This window comes from Bos mutus, chromosome 6 (assembly GCF_027580195.1).
Source record: "Bos mutus isolate GX-2022 chromosome 6, NWIPB_WYAK_1.1, whole genome shotgun sequence".
NCBI lineage: Eukaryota > Metazoa > Chordata > Mammalia > Artiodactyla > Bovidae > Bos > Bos mutus.
Genome location: NC_091622.1, coordinates 74,943,397 through 74,964,574, shown reverse-complemented (window position 1 = coordinate 74,964,574; position 21,178 = coordinate 74,943,397).

Genomic DNA, 21,178 nt, shown 5'->3' with positions numbered 1-21,178 from the left:
TTCCTGAACCTATTATATTAAATATTCTTATGGTTGTAATCTGTCATTAAAGGATTACATTAGAAGATAGCTGGTAGGAAACACACTGAGAAAAAAAAAGTTGTTATTAACTAAATTCTAGAGAACCTCTGTTGCTGAAATTTGATCTTTGGAATACTGTAATAATATTACTATAGAATATGTTAGTATTGGAATACTAGGAATAGCAATTACTATGGAATACTGCACAGTAATTGTTAAAGTTTATTGAGCATAATCCAGGCATAGTTTTATGCTCTGTAATGACCAAAATGGGAAGGAAATCCAATAAATAATGGATATATGTATATGTATAGTTGATTCACTTTGCTGTACAGCAAAAAATACAACAGTGTAAAGCAATTATACATCAATGAAAATATATATGTATGAACAGATCATTTTTGATAAATTAATATAATGAAACATAGTTGTTATAAATTCATGGATGATGGAACTATTACTTTCATATCCTAGCTTTGCTACTTGCATATTATTTGGAGAAAATTGCTATGCTTTCTCAAAAATAATCCCAATTTATAAGATAATGCTAGTTTTTGCTCAAGTTTATTACACTGTCATAAGATATATTTCAGAAAAGGTACATAAAATGCCTATGGATCATGTGGAGGCATACAACCCACAATGCCTGGCTCAGAGTAAATGTTCTATGAATAGTATGTGTATACTCAGCCACTTAAATGTCTAGAGATTTTAAAACATTGGCCCAAATCATACATCTTATATGTTAAACTTTTAAACCATATCAGATAATAAAGTCCTCTTCTGTCTCTACAGACTGTTTTCCACTATTCTCCACAAGCTTCTGTAATATATGAATTTGAAAATTAGCAATCCTGAAAATGAAATTTAGGAAAGTTCTCTATCACTTAGTAACAGGGATTTTTCTAGCACCTCCGGTTACCACAGGTTATATCAATTCAGGTCAGTCACTCAGTGGTGTCTAACTCTAGGCAACGCCATGAATCGCAGCATGCCAGGCCTCCCTGTCCATCACCAACTCCTGGAGTTTACTCAAATTCATGTTCATTGAGTCAGTGATGTCATCCAGCCATCTCATCCTCTGTCACCCCCTTCTCCTCCTGCCCCCAATCCCTCCCAGCATCAGAGTCTTTTCCAATGAGTCAACTCTTTGCATGAGGTGGCCAAAGTACTGAAGTTTAAGCTTTAACATCATTCCTTCCAAAGAAATCCCAGGACTGATCTCCTTCAGAATGGACTGGTTGGATCTCCTTGCAGTCCGAGGGACTCTCAAGAGTCTTCTCCAACACCACATTTCAAAAGCATCAATTCTTTGGCAGTCACTTTTTTCACAGTCCAACTGTCACATCCATACATGACTCCTGGAAAAACCATAGCCTTGAAAAGATGGACCTTTGTTGGCAAAATAATGTCTCTGCTTTTGAACACGCTATCTAAGTTGATCATAACTTTCCTTCCAAGGAGTAAGTGTCTTTTAATTTCATGGCTTAAATCACTATCTGCAGTGATTTTGGAGGCCCAAGAAATAAAGTCTGACACTGTTTCCACTGTTTCCCCATCTATTTCCCATGAAGTGATGGGACCAGATGCCATAATCTTCATTTTCTGAATGCTGAGCTTTAAGCCAAATTTTTCACTCTACTCTTTCACTTCCATCAAGAGGCTTTTGAGTTCCTCTTCACTTTCTGCCATAAGGGTGGTGTCATCTGCATATCTGAGGTTATTGATATTTCTCCGGGCAATCTGATTCTAGCTTCTGTTTCTTCCAGTCCAGCGTTTCTCATGATGTACTCTGCATATAATTTAAATAAGCAGGGTGACAATATACAGCCTTGACGTACTCCTTTTCCTATTTGGAACCGGTCTGTTGTTCCATGTCCAGTTCCATGTCCTATATGCATGTCCATGACCTGCATATAGGTTTCTCAAGAGGCAGATCAGGTGGTCTGGTATTCCCATCTCTTTCAGAATTTTCCACAGTTTATTGTGATCCACACAGTCAAAGGCTTTGACATAGTCAATAAAGCAGAAATAGAGGTTTTTCTGGAACTCTCTTGTTTTTTTGATGATCCAGTGGATGTTGACAATTTAATCTCTGGTTCCTCTGCCTTTTCTAAAACGAGCTTGAACATGTGGAAGTTCATGGTTCACATATTGCTGAACCCTGGTGGAGAATTTTGAGCATATACTTTACCAGAGTTTTAGATGAGTGCAACTGTGCAGTAGTTTGAGCATTCCTTGGCATTGCCTTTCTTTGGGATTGGAATGAAAACTGACCTTTTCCAGTCCTGTAGGCACTGCTGAGTTTTCCAAGTTGCTGGCATATTGAGTGCAGCACTTTCACAGCATCATCTTTCAGGATCTGAAATAGCTCAACTGGAATTCCATCACCTCCACTAGCTTTGTTAATACTGATGCTTTCTAAGGCCCACTTGACTTCACATTCCAAGATATCTGGCTCTAGGTGAGTGATCACACCATCCTAATTATCTGAGTTGTGAAGATCTTTTTTGTACAGTTCTGTGTATTCTTGCCACCTCTTAATATCTTCTGCATGTGTTAGGTCCATACCATTTCTGTCCTTTATCAAGCCCATCTTTGCATGAAATGGTCCCTTGGTATCTCTAATTTTCTTGAAGAGATCTCTAGTCATTCTGTTATTTTCCTCTATTTCTTTGCATTGATCACTGATGAAGGCTTTCTTATCTCTCCTTGATATTTTTTGAAACTCTGCATTCAGATACTTATATCTTTCCATTTCTCCTTTGCTTTTCAATTTTCTTCTTTCACAGCTATTTGTAAGGCCTCCCCAGACAGCCATTTTGCTTATTTGCATTTGTTTTTCTTGGAAATGGTCTTGATTCCTGTCTCCTGTACAATGTCATGAACCTCTGTCCATAGTTCATCAGGCACTCTATCTATCAGATCTAGTCCCTTAAATCTATTTCTCACTTCAACTGTATAATCATAAGGAATTTGATTTAGGTCATACCTGAATAGGAAAAGGAGTACATCATGGCTGTATATTGTCATCCTGCTTACTTAACTTATATGCAGAGTACATCATGAGAAACACAGGACTGGAAGAAGCACAAGCTGGAATCAAGATTGCTGGGAGAAATATCAATAACCTCAGATATGCAGATGACATCACCCTTATGGAAGAAAGTGAAGAGGAACCAAAAAGCCTCTTGATGAAAGTGAATGAGGAGAGTGAAAAACTTGGCTTAAAGCTCAACATTCAGGAAACTAAGATCATGGCTTCTGGTCCCATCACTTCATGGCAAATAGATGGGGAAGCAGTGGAAACAGTGTCAGACTTTATCTTTTGGGGGGTTCCAAAATCACTGCAGATGGTGATTTCAGCCATGAAATTAAAAGATGCTTACTCCCTGGAAGGAAAGTTATGACCAACCTAAATAACATGTTCAAAAGTAGAGACATTATTTTGCCAACAAAGGTCCATCTAGTCAAGGCTATGGTTTTACCAGTAGTCATGTATGGATGTGAATGTTGGACTGTGAAGAAAACTGAGTGCTGAAGAATTTATGCTTTTGAACTGTGGTGTTGGAGAAGACACTTGAGAGTCCCTTGGACTGCAAGGAGATCCAACCAGTCCATTCTGAAGGAGATCAGCCCTGGGATTTCTTTGGAAGGAATGATGCTAAAGCTGAAAGTCCAGTACTTTGGCCACCTCATGTGAAGAGTTGACTCATTGGAAAAGACTCTGATGCTGGGAGGGATTGGGGGCAGGAGGAGAAGGGGGCAACAGAGGATGAGATGGCTGGATGGCATCACTGACTCGGTGAACTTTGGTTTGGCTTAACTCTGGGAGTTGGTGATGGACAGGGAGACCTGGCGTGCTGGAATTCATGGGGTCGAAAGAGTTGGACACGACTGAGCGACTGAACTGAACTAAACTGAACTGAACTGAATGGTCTAGTGGTTTTACCTACTTTTTTCAATTTAAGTCTGTTTTGGCAATAAGGAGTTCATGGTCTGAGCCACAGTCAGCTCCTGGTTGTTTTTGCTGAGTGTATAGAGCTTCTCCATCTTTGGCTGCAAAGAATATAATCAATCTGATTTTGGTGTTGACCATCTGGTGATGTCCATGGGTAGAGTCCTCTCTTGTGTTGTTGGAAGACGGTGCTTGCTACGAGCAGTGTGTTCTCTTGGCAAAACTCTATTAGCCTTTGCCCTGTTTCATTCCGTATTCCAAGGCCAAATTTGTGTGTTACCCTAGGTGTTTCTTGACTTCTTACTTTTGCATTCCTGTCCCCTATAATGAAAAGGACATCTTTTGGGCGTGTTAGTTCTAAAAGGTCTTGTAAGTCTTCATAGAACCATTCAACTTCAGCTTCTTCAGCATTACTGGTTGGGGCACAGGCTTGGGTTACGATATATTAAATGGTTTGCCTTGGAAATGAACTGAGATCATTCCGTCATTTTTGAGATTGCATCCAAGTACTGCATTTTGGACTCTTTTGTTGACCATCATGGCTACTACATTGCTTCTAAGGGAATCCTGCCCACAGAAGTAGATATAATGGTCATCTGAGTTAAATTCACCCATTCCTGTCCATTTTAGTTCGCTGATTCCTAGAATGTTGATATTCACTCTTGCCATCTCCTGTTTGACCGCTTCCAATTTGCCTTGATTCATGGACCTAACATTCCAGGTTTCTATGCAATATTGCTCTTTACCTCATTGGATCTTGCTTCTATCACCATTCGCATCCACAACTGGGTATTGTTTTTGCTGTGGCTCCACCCCTTCACTCTTTCTGGAGTTATTTCTCCACTGATCTCCAGTAGCATATTGGGCACCTACCAACCTGGGAGTTCCTCTTTCAGTGTCTTATCATTTTGCCTTTTCATACTGTTCATGGGGTTCTCAAGGCAAGAATACTGAAGTGGTTTACTATTCCCTTCTCCAGTGGACCACACTCCGTCAGACCTCTCCACCATTACCTGCCCATCCAGTGGCCCCGCAAAGCATGGCTTAGTTTCATTGAGTTAGACAAGGCTGTGGTCTTTGTGATCAGATTGACTAGTTTTCTGTGATTATGGTTTCAGTGTGTCTGCCCTTGATGCCCTCTCGCAACACTTACCGTCTTACTTAGGTTTCTCTTACCTCAGACATAGGGTATCTCTTCACGTCTGCTCCAGCAAAGCACAGCTGCTGCTCCTTACCTTGGATGAGGGGTATCTCCTCACGGCTGCCCCTTCTGACCTTGAACATGGGGTAGCTCCTCCTGTCCGGTCCTGCACCGTCGCAGCCTGGCACTGTTGGCCTCTGCCCCTGACCTTGGGCATTGAGTAGCTCCTCTTGGCCGCTGTCCCTGGCCTCGGACGTGGGGTAGCCCCTCTCATTATATAAGGTTAGATACAGGTTGCTGCTGCTGCTGCTAAGTTGCTTCAGTCGTGTCCGACTCTGTGCGACCCCATAGACAGTAGCCCACCAGGCTCCCCCGTCCCTGGGATTCTCCAGGCAAGAATACTGGAGTGGGTTGCCATTTCCTTCTCCAATGCATGAAAGTGAAAAGTGAAAGTGAAATCGCTCAGTCGTGTCCGACTCTTAGCAACCCCATGGACTGCAGCCTACCAGGCTCCTCTGTCCATGGGATTTTCCCAGGCAAGAGTACTGGAGTGGGGTGCCATTGCCTTCTCCGAGATACAGGTTATATACAGGTTATATAAGAATTATAAATAATATTTGTCTCTTATAAAGAATGAAAGTTCTCAGCAGTTTATATTCTCTAGTAGTTGCTTGCACGTTCTGCTTCTTTTATTTTTATGATTCTTAAATTATTATTATTGAGCAAGTAGGAAGGCAATTATCAAATGTAATTTTGTCTTCTTAGAAGGAACACTTTAAAATGCTCCTCTTAAAAAACAATTGCAATTTTAAATTCTCAGATGACTCATCCATTGTCTCTCTTACTTCTATTTAATAGGGGGAGGAGAGAGGTTTTATATTTTCTTCTTAGAGAATTTTTTCATTATTTTAATTTGAACAGTACTCCTGTGAACAAAATGTTGGAGTTTGGGATACGAGAAGGTAGAGAAACTATACCAAGTTCCCAGATTATAAACATCACCTATACAATAAAGGATATTAGATTCACTTGCTCAGACAGTAAAACATCTGCCTACACTGTGGGAGACCTGGGTTTGATCCCTGGGTGAGGGACATCCTCTGGAGAAGGAAATGGCAACCCACTCCAGTACTATTGCCTGGAAATCCCATGGACTGAGGAGCCTGGTAGGCTACAGTCCATGGGGTCCCGAAGAGTCAGACACGACTGAGTGACTTCACATCATACAATAAAGGAAAGGGAACACTGGTGTTACATATTAATCATTTCATATGTTCCATAGAAAAATATAGAATAATAACAACTGTATTTTCTATCCCAGGTGGTATTTCTGCATTGCTGCCAACATCGAAAAAGCATGAGAGTTCCAGAAAAACATCTATTTCTGCTTTATTTACTATGCCAAAGCCTTTGACTGTGTGGATCATAATAAACTGTGGAAAATTCTGAAAGAGATGGGAATATGAGACCACCTGACCTGCCTCTTGAGAGACCTGTATGCAGGTCAGGAAGCAACAGTTAGAACTGGACATGGAACAACAGATTGGTTCTAAATAGGAAAAGGAGTATGTCAAGGCTGTATATTGTCACCCTGTTTATTTAACTTATATGCAGAGTACATCATGAGAAATGCTGGGCTGGAAGAAGTACAAGCTGGAATCAAGATTGCCGGGAGAAATATCAATAACTTCAGATATGCAGATGATACCACCCTTATGGAAGAAAGTGAAGAGGAACTAAAAAGCCTGTTGATGAAGGTGAAGGAGAGTGAAAAAGGTGGCTTAAAGCTCAACATTCTGGAAACTAAGATCATGGCATCTGGTCCCATCACTTCATGGCAAATAGATAGGGAAACCGTGGAAACACTGTCAGACTTTCTTTTTGGGGGATCCAAAATCACTGCAGATGGTGATTGCAGCCATGAAATTAAAAGACGCTTACTCCCTGGAAGGAAAGTTATGACCAACCTAGATAGCATGTTCAAAAGCAGAGACATTACTTTGCCAACAAAGGTCCATCTAGTTAACGGCTATGGTTTTTCCAGTGGTTATGTATGGATGTAAGAGTTGGAATGTGAAGAAAGCTGAGTGCCGAAGAATTGATGCTTTTGAACTGTGGTGTTGGAGAAGACTCTTGAGAGTCCCTTGGACTGCAAGGAGATCCAACCAGTCCATTCTAAAGGAGATCAGTCCTGGGTGTTCTTTGGAAGGTATGATACTAAAGCTGAAACTCCAATACTTTGGCCACCTCATGAGAAGAGTTGACTCATTGGAAAAGACTCTGATGCTGGGAGGGATTGGGGGCAGGAGGAGAAGGGGACAACAGAGAATAAGATGGCTTTATGGCATCACCGACTCGATGGACATGAGTCTGAGTGAACTCCAGGAGTTGATGACGGACAGGGAGGCCTGGTGTGCTGCAATTCATGGGGTCGCAAAAAGTCACACATGACTGAGCGACTGAACTGAACTGAATCAGAGTTAAGTTATGCAGTTAGTATATTCTTACTATTGCCTTTTGACCACCAATAAAATGGCTGTTTTAAATTTAAAGACTCAAAGAATTCAATTACCATACAAATAGTAAGAAGAAATAAAGCTTAATATACAGCTCGTTTATTATTATAAGATAGACATTGATTCTATAATGCAGTGTAAGTCAAACGAACTAATCTTATTTACTAAAGCAATAGTGACTAGATTTACATTGTCAGATAAGACACCTACAAACACAAGATAAAAGAAAGTACATATACAAAAACTGGAATTATAATCTAACATCAAGGGATTTTTCTTTAAAACATATTAGCTTGGATAATCAAGGGTTTTTTACTTCATCTTTAACATTTCTATTAGTATGAACTTACAAATAGATATATTTCAATGAAAAAATTTAAGAAGATAGGACAAATGAAAGAATAAATCAATTAACTATAATATTCAATTCCATTAATAATTTTCAATAAATGATTTACAGTTTATTTAATATCACTGGGGCATAGTAAGGCCACAGGTTTTCTAATGTGTTTTTGTTGCTGACCATCTGCTAAATGTTCTCAGAGATTTGCAAATTCCTAACTCATGGTCAACATTTTGTTGAAGTTTATTGTCTTATAACTGTCAGCAATTTTTTCTAATTCCATTTGTTTACACAAAGCCTAGCTGTCTGACTACAGAAGATACTCAAAATCTTCAGTCTATAATTTTTTATGTCTGAACACAATTATTCATCTTACAGAAATATGATGAATCTCCTAAATGCCTAAAATGTAACTAAGTAGCAAAGCAAGCCTGATGTCTGGGACCATGAAAACAGCTGGTTTTATACTGTTTTCTGCTACACTCTGTTCTTTCAGTTTTAAAGAATCTGTTCATTTTGATATTTGGCAAAACTAATACAATTATGTAAAGTTTAAAAATTAAAAAAAAAAAAAAAAGAATCTGTTAAAGAGTCTATGGACTGTTCTGTTGGGATTGTCCCTGTGAACTTGAAGCAGTGAAATGGGGACACCATGAACATGGAATACACTGACACTTCTCTTATAAGTCTCTCATTTACCTTAAGATAGGGAATGGAATTTATATTATAGGTAGTGTCTGCTATTATACATGGGTTTCCCAGACAGTTTAGTGGTAAAGAATCCACCTGCCAGGCAGGAGACACAGGTTTGATCCCTGGGCCAGGAAGACCCCCTGGAGAAGGAAATGCCAACCACTCTAGTATTCTTTGCCAACAAAGGTATATCTAGTCAAAGTTATGTTTTTTTCCAGTAGTCATGTATGGATGTGAGAGTTGGACCATAAAGAAGGCTGAGCACTGAAGAATTAATGCTTTTTAACTGTGGTGTTGAAGAAGACTCTTGAGAGTCTCTTGGACAGTGAGTAGATCAAACCAGTCAATCCTAAAGGAAATCAATCCTCAATATTCATTGGAAGGACTGATGCTAGAGCTCCATTACTTTGGCCACCTGGTGAGAAGAACTGACTCATGGAAAAGACCCTGATGCTGGAAAAAATCGAAGGCTGGAGGAGAAGGGGTTGACAGAGGATGAGATGGTTGGATGGCATCACCAACTCAATGGACATGAGTTTGAGCAAACTCTGGGAGATGGTGAAGAACAGAGAAGCCTGGCATGCTGCAGTCCATGGGGTGGCAAAGAGTCAGACATGACTGAGTGACTGAAAAATAACAATCAGTATTCTTGCCTGGGAAATGCTATGGGCAGAGGAGCCTGAAGAACTACAGTTCTTGGGGTCTCAAAGAGTTGGACACAATTTAGCAACTAAACAACACATTGTGCATGATTTTTAATGATAAGTAAATGGATACATAGAATTATTTAGACAGAAAATGAGATTTGTATGAGATCTTACCCCAAACCTTGAAGATAGGTATTTCTTTGCTGTATACTTTAAAATATATTAATATTAATTTTTAAGAATCTCAGATGAAGCATAGTTAATAGCATTATTTCCTTTTATATGAACATCTAAAGGGAGTGCACATCGTTCAACCCCTTTCATGCATTGCTACATTTTAGGTAGGAGTTCTGGTTGATTGAACTATATAAAGAGAATTAAACAAAAAAGATTATACATGGATACTTTTGCTGGAAAAAAGTGTGGCACTTAAGTTGTTTCTATGATTCTTTTGAATTTTGCCAAATTTAGATGCTACAATATCAAAGATCACCACAGTCAGATTTCCACAGTCAGTTTAGTCACTCAGACATCTGACACTTTGCAGCCCCATGGACTGCAGCAGGCCAGCTTACCTGTCTATCACCAATCCCAGAGCATGCTCAAACTCATGTCCATCAAATTGGTGATGCTATCCAACCATCTCATCCTCTGTTGTCTCTTTCTCCTCCTGCCTTCAATCTTTCCCAGAAACAGAGTCTTTTCCAATGAGTCAGTTCTTCACATCAGGTGGTCAAATTACTGGAGTTTCAGCTTCAGCATCAGTCCTTTCAATGAATATTCAGGATTGATTTCCTTTAGGATTGACTGGTTGGATCTCCTTGCAGTCCAAGGGACTCTCAAGAGTCTTCTCCAACACCACAGTTCAAAAGCATCAATTCTTTGGCCCTCAGCCTTCTTTATGGTTCAACTCTCACATCCATACATGACACTGGAAAAAGCATAGCTTTGATTAGACATACCTTTGTTGGGAAAGTGATGTCTCTGCTTTTTAATATGCTGTCTAGGACTCGATGGACGTGAGTTTGAGTGAACTCCAGGAGTTGGTGATGGACAGGGAAGCCTGGCGTGCTGCAATTCATGGGGTTGCAAAGAGTTGGACACGACTGAGAAACTAAACTGGACTGAACTGAACTGAAGGTTGGTCATAACTTTTCTTCTAGGGAACAAGCATCTTTTAATTTCATGGCTGCAGTCACCATCTGCAGCAATTTTGGAGCCCAAGAAAATAAAGTCTGTCATGGTTTCCATTGTTTCCCCATCTATTTGCCATAAAGTGATGAGACTGGATGCCATGATCTTAGTTTTTCGAATATTGAGCTTTAAGCCAACTTTTTCACTTTCCTCTTTCACTTTCCTCAAGAGGCTCTTTAGTTCTGCTTTTTCTGCCATAAGGGAGGTGTCATCTGCATATCTGATATATATTTCTCCTGGTAATCTTGATTCCAGCTTGTGCTCTATCCAGCCTGACATTTTGTATGATGTACTCTTCATATAAGTTAAATAAGCAGGGTGACAATATACACCCTTGACATACTCCTTTTCCTATTTGGAAGCAGTCTGTTGTTCCATGTACTGTTCTAACTGTTGTTTCTTGACCTGCATACAAATTTCTCAAGAGGCAGGTCAGGTGGTCTGGTATTCCCATCTCTTGAAGAATTTTCCACAGTTTGTATCATAGTCTCTCTAGATTTTATTTCAACATTAAAAAATAGTGTTACCAAAAATGGGGTCTGGTTTCTCACAGCTCTAAAGTCAATAAAGAGGCAAGACTCGTAGAAAGGAAAGGAAAGCAAGTTTGCTTTAACTTAACTTTAAAGGCTGGCAACAGAATGTGGGGGTCATTCCTGTCCAAAGGCTGACTTCCCCTACTGGCAATCAGCATTCAAGAAACTTTAGAGGCAGAGGGAGGGGCTATATGCAGAAATGGCACAGTCAGCTCTCATAGTCATCTTAAAATTGGTCATGTTCTGATCTGATGAGCATCATATTGATTGTTTTTTTTAAATTTTATTTTATTTAACTTTACAATATTGTATTGGTTTTGCCATATATCAAAATGAATCTGTCACAGGTATACATGTGTTCCCCATCCTGAACCCTCCGCCCTCCTCCCTCCCCATACCATCCCTCTGGGTCATCCCAGTGCACTAGCCCCAAGCATCCAATATCGTGCATCGAACCTGGACTGGCGACTCGTTTCATATATGATATTATACATATTTCAATGCCATTCTCCCAAATCTTCCCACCCTCTCCCTCTCTCACAGAGTCCAAAAGACTGTTCTGTACATCAGTGTCTCTTTTGCTGTCTCGTATACAGGGTTATTGTTACCATCTTTCTAAATTCCATATGTATGCATTAGTATACTGTATTGGTGTTTTTCTTTCTGGCTTACTTCACTCTGTATAATGGGCTCCAGTTTCATCCACCTCATTAGAACTGATTCAAATGTATTCTTTTTAATGGCTGAGTAATACCCCATTGTGTATATGTACCACAACGTTTTTATCACAGTTAATCTTCAGTTCCAGGGTCAGTTTTTCCTTTTCTTTGAGGCCAGTTCTCAGAATTATGGCAGCTTATATCATGGCTATAGTCTGGTCATCATGTAGTTAACTTCTTCACCTGCATAGGGGGAGGAGAGTGGATTCAGTATCTACATGACAGCTCAAATGTCCTGTAGACATGTTTATCTCAGTTGTGGCCTAGAAGTGGAGGGGAGGGCTAAGGAGCTATTGTTTAATGGGCAGAAATTTTCAGCTTTGGAAAATGAATGGTTAGGAAATGGTGGTGAAGTTTTCTAAAAAATGTGAGTGTACTTAATGCCAGTAAAGTGTACACACTTTTTTTTTTTTTTAACATGGTAGGAAAAAATACTATATTTTCCTCTTAAGGCTGAGATAGAACAAAGTTCAAAGATAGAACTTTAAAATCTCATTCATTAAGCTTGTACTATTTCTTTCATTATTGTGTAGAATTATCTGTATCTCTTTTGGGATCACTCTTTACATCCATTGTAGTTAACAAAAATCTTGTTATTTGACCCCATTATTTATCTGTGATGACTGAAAACTTTCAACTAATATTAACCAAATTGCAAGAGAGTTCCAGAAAAACATACTGTGTGGATCACAATAAACTGTGAAAATTCTGAAAGAGATGGGAATACCAGACCACCTGACCTGCCTCTTGAGAAATCTGTATGCAGATGAGGAAGAAACAGTTAGAACTGGACATGGAACAACAGACTGGTTACAAACAGGAAAAGGAGTATGTCAAGGCTGTATATTGTCACTCTGCTTATTTACCTTATATGCAGAGTACATTATGAGAAATGCTGGGCTGGATGAAGCACAAGCTGGAATCAAGATTGCGGGGAGAAATATCAATAACCTCAGATATGCAGATGACACCACACTTATGGTAGAAAGTGAAGAGGAACTAAAAAGCCTCTTGATGAAAGTGAAAGTGGAAAGTGAAAAAGTTGGCTTAAAGCTCAACATTCAGAAAACAAAGATCATGGCATTCAGTCCCATCACTTCATGGCAAATAGATGGGGAAACAGTGGCTGACTTTATTTTGGGGGGCTCCAAAATTACTGTGGATGGTGATTGCAGCCATGAAATTAAAAAAATGTTTACTCCTTGGAAGGAAAGTTATAACCAACCTAGACAGCATACTAAAAAGCAGAGACATTACTTTGCCAACAAAGGTCCATCTAGTCAAGGCTATGGTTTTTCCAGTAGTCATTTATGGATGTGAGTATTGGACTATAAAGAAAGCTGAGCATCAAAGAATTGGTGGTTTTGAGCTGTAGTGTTGGAGAAGACTCTTGAGAGTCCCTTGGACTGCAAGGAGATCCAACCAGTCCATCCTAAAGGAGATCAGTCCTGGGTATTCATTGGAAGGACTGATTTTGAAGCTGAAACTCCAATACTTTGGCCACCTGATGTGAAGAGCTGACTCATTGGAAAAGACCCTGATGCTGGGAAAGATTGATGGCAGGAGAAGGGGACGACGGAAGATGAGCTGGTTGGATGGCATCATTGACTCAATGGACATGAGTTTGGGTAAACTCTGGGAGTTGGTGATGGACAGGGAGGCCTGGAGTGCTGGGTTTCATGCGGTCGCAAAGAGTCAGACACAACTGAGCAACTGAACTGAACTGAAACAAATTGTAGCCAAAATTTAGAATATGCACAAAAACTGTAATGTTAAAATAGCAGCTAGATTAATTTATAAAGTAGTTCCTCAAAGGTACAAATATTTTCAAAGTCTTATTGATAGCAGGCTACAGAGAGAAAACATATTATTTCATTCATATATATATATATATATGTTTTATCTCAACATTTTTATATAACAAAAATAATAGGCATATGAAACATTTTAAACTTTTGACAATTTTTACTTTAATATTACAACTTGTTTAGATGCAGTTTTTATGTTCCTAATAATTGCATATATTTACTTCATATTTTTCTAATTTCCTAAGTGATATGTTTATCAAGGTCATGTGCTATACCAAAACTTGTGCTTGTGTTATTACAAAAATGATTTGTCTGAATTTTGAGCTTTCCAACTGAATTTCTATTAATAATCCCTATAAAACAAGATGTTTGATTTTAACCAGAGTGAAATTCCAAAAGGTTTTTGATTCCATGAATTAGTTGAAAAAATTAAATCATTGTTGGAATTAATTTGGCTTCTTTTTTATTTGAAGACATAATATTAACAATTTGTAGGTTCTGTGTAAACTTCTGCTGCTGTAATGAAGCCTACCAATTAACATCTATGCATCACTTACAATATGTTCAAATCAATAATGTTATTGCAGGAGAATAGTTATTTAAGTGAAAAGTAATGTTTCATAAAGATACATATGAATCTAACTTCTATAATTGCACTTGGGAACAGGGCCTGGCCCAGGTGGCTCACTTGGTAAAGAATACACCTGCCAGTGCAGGAAATGCAGCTTTGATCCCTTGATGAGGCCAATCCCCTGGGGAAGGGAGTGGCAACCCACTCCAGTATTCTTGCCTAGGAAGTCCCATGGACAGAGGAGCCTCCTGGTTATAGTCCATGGGATCCCAAAGGGTCAGACACAACTCAGCAGACATGGACACAACGGTATGTTCAGAGATGATGACTTAACTATCTAATTAGATGAAGCCCACCTACTTTATGGAGGATAATCTGCTTTACTCAAATTGATTTGAATGTTAATGTCATTCAAAAAGTTTACCTCCTTAGCAACATCCAGACCAGTGATTGACCATATATCTAAGCACAGTGGAGTCGTCAAGTTGATACATAACCCCAAGGTCAGTGAATGAAGTAGAATTGCTGCAATGAATATAGAATGTATTTCCAAAAAGAATAATATGTTTATTTCTTGATATGACTGCCTCTTCAACCATGAAAGTAGTTTTAGGTTGAGAAAATGGGAGGCATGGGTCTTATTCTTTTGATTTAAGCAAGCTTTAGCAAAGTAGGTCTTGAGGGTCAAATTCCATTAGCCAGCTTTTTTGTAAATAAAGTTTTATTGGAACGGCCATTCACTTAAGCATTGTGCACAGCTGCTCTCATGCTACAAAGGCAGAGTCCAGTAGTTGTCATGCAGACTTGGTGGCCCAAAATCTAAACTTGTAACTATATTTTTATTTATAGAAAATTCTAATCATTGGTCTAGAATCAAAACATACATGTGTTACCCGAACATCCTAGAATTTTAATATGAAACAGATAAGATCCAGGAAAAGTAAAGCTATAATATTCATCACACTTTTCCTCTGTCAAACAATGGGGAATAACTTCAATTGGTGGTAAATTTGTGCTCTTTGTAATTTTGTGGTAATTATAGTGTATGTTTGAATGAATTGGACATGAGAATGTCTTATTACCTTTAGAAATTGCAACCAAAGTTTTCAAGGGACTACTTTTGTATTTGAGATGTTATTGCTCATTGCAAGAGCTTTACTAATATATATATATATATATATATATATTAATTTATATATATAAATCTATATATATATATTTTTTTTTTTCTTTGTAAGGCCAGAGTTACCACTCTCAATACTTGCAAAATGGACCCTTGGAACAAAAAAATGAATTATGTGAACTTAGTGGGTTATAAAGTGTGACCAGATAGGCTGTTAGGAAATTAACTCTCAACTAGTTTTCCGGTTGGAGGCAACTTATGCTTTTTAATCGCTAACTTGCCACATCCCACTATATTTTGCATACAGAATAATACATTCAATAATTTGGTTTCAAAGGCTAATGTGGTCATGAAAATTCAGTGTTTGTAGCCACTCAAGCTAATTGTTCCATTGAAAATATAATGAAGAAGCCATAAAGGAATTTCATAGATTTTTCAAAGTGCTGGAGCAATAAATGATCCCCCGTGGTTCCTCTTTGAAACATTATTTTCTGTGCTTCACAGCTCTTACTAACAGAATGAGAAATATCTGGAATGTATTTATGCATTAAAGGAATATGGACATTCCTGGCCAAGGCACAGATGGTAGAAATTAAAGTTCATTCCCTGGGATAGGATTCAGTATATGAATACAGAGATGCTGATAAATGATTTAAAAAGTTGAAGTTTACCATAGAGTGTGAAATCTTTCTAAGAAACATGTGAATCTATTAACAGTATTGCCAGGTGATTCTCCAAATGTGTTTTCATATATCTCTTTAAAATAGATTACATTTATTTTTAAGATATAAAATTTTTAGCTGGTACTTAACACCATTTAGAAAGTAATAAGCAAAGCATGTATGCCAATATGGATTAGGAAAAACTAAAATTGCTTACATTAAAATAAAAGATTATATTATATCTAGTACTTAAGCTAAACTGCTGTTGTTAAAGCCAAATATTAGCTCCCTCCATTAAAGCAAGCCCACTGGTTTAGAAACATCCAGTCTGAATTCAGATCATCAGTATTTTGGTGACCATACTAAGGCTTAGGCATGAATTTTGTTGTTTTTTGTCATCAAAATTAATCTGCTAATTCTTACATAAAATAATGTAATATTTATAGTATATTTTAAAATGTCTTTTATAAGTATATTTTACTTGCCAACTATGTATTTAAAGCATTGGCTTTGGAAAGGAAAAAGAATGCAGAATTCTAGGATGACTGCCAATGACCAAAACCATTGAATAACCCTTGTTATTTTATGTAAGCAGAACCTCTGAATATGATGGAATATCACTTCCATGATTAAGTTATGTTATATGACACACAAAAAAGTAACCTGATATTTTGAGAGACGAGAGCAAATTAGTAAAAAGAATATAACATTAGGCAATTTTCTTAATCCAGAAGAAAAAATAAAGTAATAAAAATCCATAACTTACTCTTTTCATCAAATTATTATTTAATTTAGCTATATTTTATAAAATAAATTGTTGGTTCTAGATATTGATAAATAATGGAAAATGAAAAAATACATCATCCCAACTTTTGCTTCATTTTCAGTAAAAGTTTAAAAAGAATATCCTGAGGTTGCTGAAATTGCTTTAGAATTTTTCTTTTATTCTCAGTTATATATTTAGTTAGATTGGTTTCTCCTATGAGTGATGATAAAATAAAACATAGAAATTTTCACTGTAAAGTGTCAGATACTGTATCATTGCCATCAGTCCAACTTAGGTAAGACAAATAAGCAAACTCATAACACTTTATATGCATAATGTTCAAAATGTGCAAATATACCTTAAATATGAATAATTTCTTTTCATTTATGACATTTTAATTAATTTATTTTAATAAGAAAATAATTACTTTGCAATATCATGATGTTTTTTGCTGTACATAGACATGAATCAGCCACAGTTGCATTGCAGAATATCAAACAGTTGTGAATATACAACCATTTTCTCTATTGCCTATGTGCTTATTTTTAATTTTTATGATAAGCTTTAATTTTATTTATTGAAATGTAACTTTAACAGTAAAATTTGGGGTTTATAATTTGTGTATATTTTTCTAAATTTCATTTTCTAGTTCTTAGTTTTTTTGCTTGTGTATGTGTCTTATAGTAGAATTAATCCAGGGCTTTTCTTCATGGATGAAGAAAATCTGGCTTTTCTTTATGGATGGATTTAGAAGCAATATCCTAGACTTTGGCATAATTGTTTAAAAGTTATATGCAGAATATATTTATGTAATTTGAAAGTCATATCTGGATAGGACCCTTAAATACAGGATTGACTCAAGGACTGCAATAGGATTGAAGTGCTAATGGTGGTTCAGGCATCGATTTAGTTGTGAAAGGCAGGTAAGAATGAATGTATGAGTTGTACTTCATATTTATTACAAATAAGTACAATGAAGATAACTCAAGCATGGTTATCTATGCTTAAAAATAAATACTTTAAAATATATTCAAAAGCTATTTTGAATAAAATTTAAAGTGATGAGTATCTAAAGAAACTGCTGAGTTGCACAGGAAGTTCTCTGAGCTCTCTCCTAAATGGCCATGTACAACATTTACAAGGAGAGATTCATACTTATCCATTAATGCCAAAAGTGGTATACAGCAATAAATCCAGAATATTCAATTACCTTTACTTGGGTTTTAAGAAAGCAGTGGAAAACATCAGTAGATTTGAGGATCACCAAAACACTGGCCTCTAAGGGATAAAAGATATTGGTAGAAAATTCTTGATGAACCTTACCACCCTGGACCCCTAATAGTCCATGCAGAATAGGCATCAAGATGTCAGGAAAGGAAGCACTGGCTTTGTTGCTAGACATTAAAGATGTGCATTTCCTAGAATGCCCTGAAAATTTAGGTCTTCATTATTTGTTATTTTAACAAAAGCAACAGACAGTCTCAAAGAACACTGAAAAGCTTACCAAGCAAGAATTGTGCAGATAATAGCCCATGAAGATGGAAGTTGGGAGGTTAGAAATGCACAGCTTGCATTCTGTACCAAAGAGTGATAGCTGATATGAATTTTAGAAGTGAAAAAATTCTCTCCTTAGAAATGTGAGCTCAGATTTTGTATGTGAACCTGCAGCAGTTGGAAGCCCTAGAGCATTTTTGACTCCAGGAATGTTCTTCTCTCACTTTAACTGCCAGCTCCTGGTGGAATAAGACTTGGACTTTGCAGGTGAAGCTTAAGGACAAAACCAGGAATCACAGTCTGGGATATGTCAAAAATCAAATCAGATGACAAATGCCGAAGATAAGTCCTATCCATGGGAATATATGGCCAACAAGAGTCAAAGGAATGGACTAGAATTAAAAGTAGGGAATAAGAGAAAGAAATTATAATATTAATAAAAAATAACAATGACAGTAATAATGCCTAGCATAAATTGATCACTTGTTCTAAGCATTGTCCTAAGCACTTTATGTATATTAATTCATTTAATTCTCTCCATTTACTTAAGAGATGGACTTTGATGCTAATGCAGCGGAATGTGATTTGCGTCAGTCTGCTCCTAAATACATCAATTTTCTCTTTTGGTATTCCAAATGCTCAATTAAATTCTTCAATTTATTTTTCCCTAAGGAGAATAACTTGAACACAGAATTAGTTCCAGCTGAAGCAAGACTATGTTAACCTGTTATTTCTGGGCTGCATTTGTGTATTTTGTATATTAGTTTGAAAATGATTCAATAATGAATTTGCAGATCATGACACAAAGTATACCATTAATGCACTGAACTTCATGGTTAAATGAGCACTGAGTTTTAAGTGAGTATTATCTTTTAATGGTTTATAATTAAGATTTTCCTAACTATATATTTTTATAATACATTTCTTTCTGAACCATTTTTGTATTGCATATACTTCTAAAAAAAACCACACTAAAAGAAAAAAGAAGGATTTAACATTAAGACCCAGGAGTAAGGCTCTGCAATTTGGAGATATAAGAAGTACATTAGATCTGGCTCTTTTTTATAAAGCTAATGGTAAAGAGGTAGGATTTTATTTCATAAACTAAAGGGAATTGTTATCATTTGGATAGTACCTTGGAAAATGTTTACCACTCTTTGTGAAACATTCATATTCTACAATATGTTGTATATTGAGTTAACAGATTTATGTGGCAATAAAGGAGTAGAAAAATAAAAAAAAAAAAGAGATGGATTTTGTTATAACCAATCTTTTGTTTACAGATACAGAGACTAGATATAGTGAGGATAAAACTTGTTCTTATTCAGGTAGAGAGCAGAAAAACTAATGTGAAATTGACTTAGAGATATTTACCCTGGTTACACTTGTGAAAGGATGCTGCTGCTGCTAAGTCGCTTCAGTCGTGTCCGACTCTGTGTGACCCCATAGACGGCAGCCCATCAGGCTCCCCCGTCCCTGGGATTCTCCAGGCAAGAACACTGGAGTAGGTTGCCATTTCCTTCTCCAATGCATAAAAGGGAAAAGTGAAAGTAAAGTTGCTCAGTCGTCGGACTCTTCGCGACCCCATGGACTGCAGCCTACCAGGCTCCTCCATCCATGGGATTTTCCAGGCAAGAATACTGGAGTGGGGTGCCATTGCCTTCTCCGTGAAGGGATGCTAGGTTCATTTAAAAGATAAACAATGAAGCAGGTAGAGCAGCTATTTAGATTTAGTTTGTAAAAATGTGTGAACAGCATACTAAGTACTTCAGATTTCATTATGTTTCTCTGCTCAAGTAACTCCATAACTCCTTTTTAATAAGAAATAAAGAATTGTCTAATAATTAGAATTTTTAAAATCCATTAGCCACCACAAGAGTTCTTCATTACTACATTGTTGAACATGCTCATGCAGAGTCTAGAAGTCTGTCAAGGGTTGTTTTAGAATAGAATCCTACATTGTTTGAGATATTTTTAATTGTAACCTCCAAGTTAGAGACCTTAAGATCCATTCTGACCCAAGATACTTTTATTGTCTCTCAAACAAACAGATATCCTGTAATTAAATATATGACATTAAAAATTTTTGAAACTATTATCCTGTATTGTAATATAACATGCTATGTGGGATTTTACTCAAAATTTAGAATAAAAATCACATGCTCAGATACCCTTCCAACCATCAATGTAATTTCAGTTTGCTTAAAGGAATCTTTGCATGATAAAGAAATAATTACACTGAACTCCTATTATGTTTGTGTTAAAGAGATATGAGATGTAAACTCTGTTGTGCTTTCTCATTTTCTAATCCTGCCAGCTATTACTGATTATTTAAAGCCAATATATATGCCCAGCAGTGGGATTGCTGGATCATAAGGCAGTTCTATTTCCAGTTTTTTAAGGAATCTCCACACTGTTCTCCATAGTGGCTGTACTAGTTTGCATTCCCACCAACAGTGTAAGAGGGTTCCCTTTTCTCCACACCCTCTCCAGCATTTATTATTTGTAGACTTTTGGATCACAGCCATTCTGACTGGTGTGAAATGGTACCTCATAGTGGTTTTGATTTGCATTTCTCTGATAATGAGTGATGTTGAGCATCTTTTCATGTGTTTGTTAGCCATCTGTATGTCTTCTTTGGAGAAATGTCTATTTAGTTCTTTGGCCCATTTTTTGATTGGGTCATTTATTTTTCTGGAGTTGAGCTGTAGGAGTTGCTTGTATATTTTTGAGATTAGTTGTTTGTCAGTTGCTTCATTTGCTATTATTTTCTCCCATTCTGAAGGCTGTCTTTTCACCTTGCTAATAGTTTCCTTTGATGTGCAGAAGCTTTTAAGGTTAACTGGTCCCATTTGTTTAATTTTGCTTTTATTTCCAATATTCTGGGAGGTGGGTCATAGAGGATCCTGCTGTGATGTATGTCAGAGAGTGTTTTGCCTATGTTCTCCTCTAGGAGTTTTATAGTTTCTGGCCTTACGTTGAGATCTTT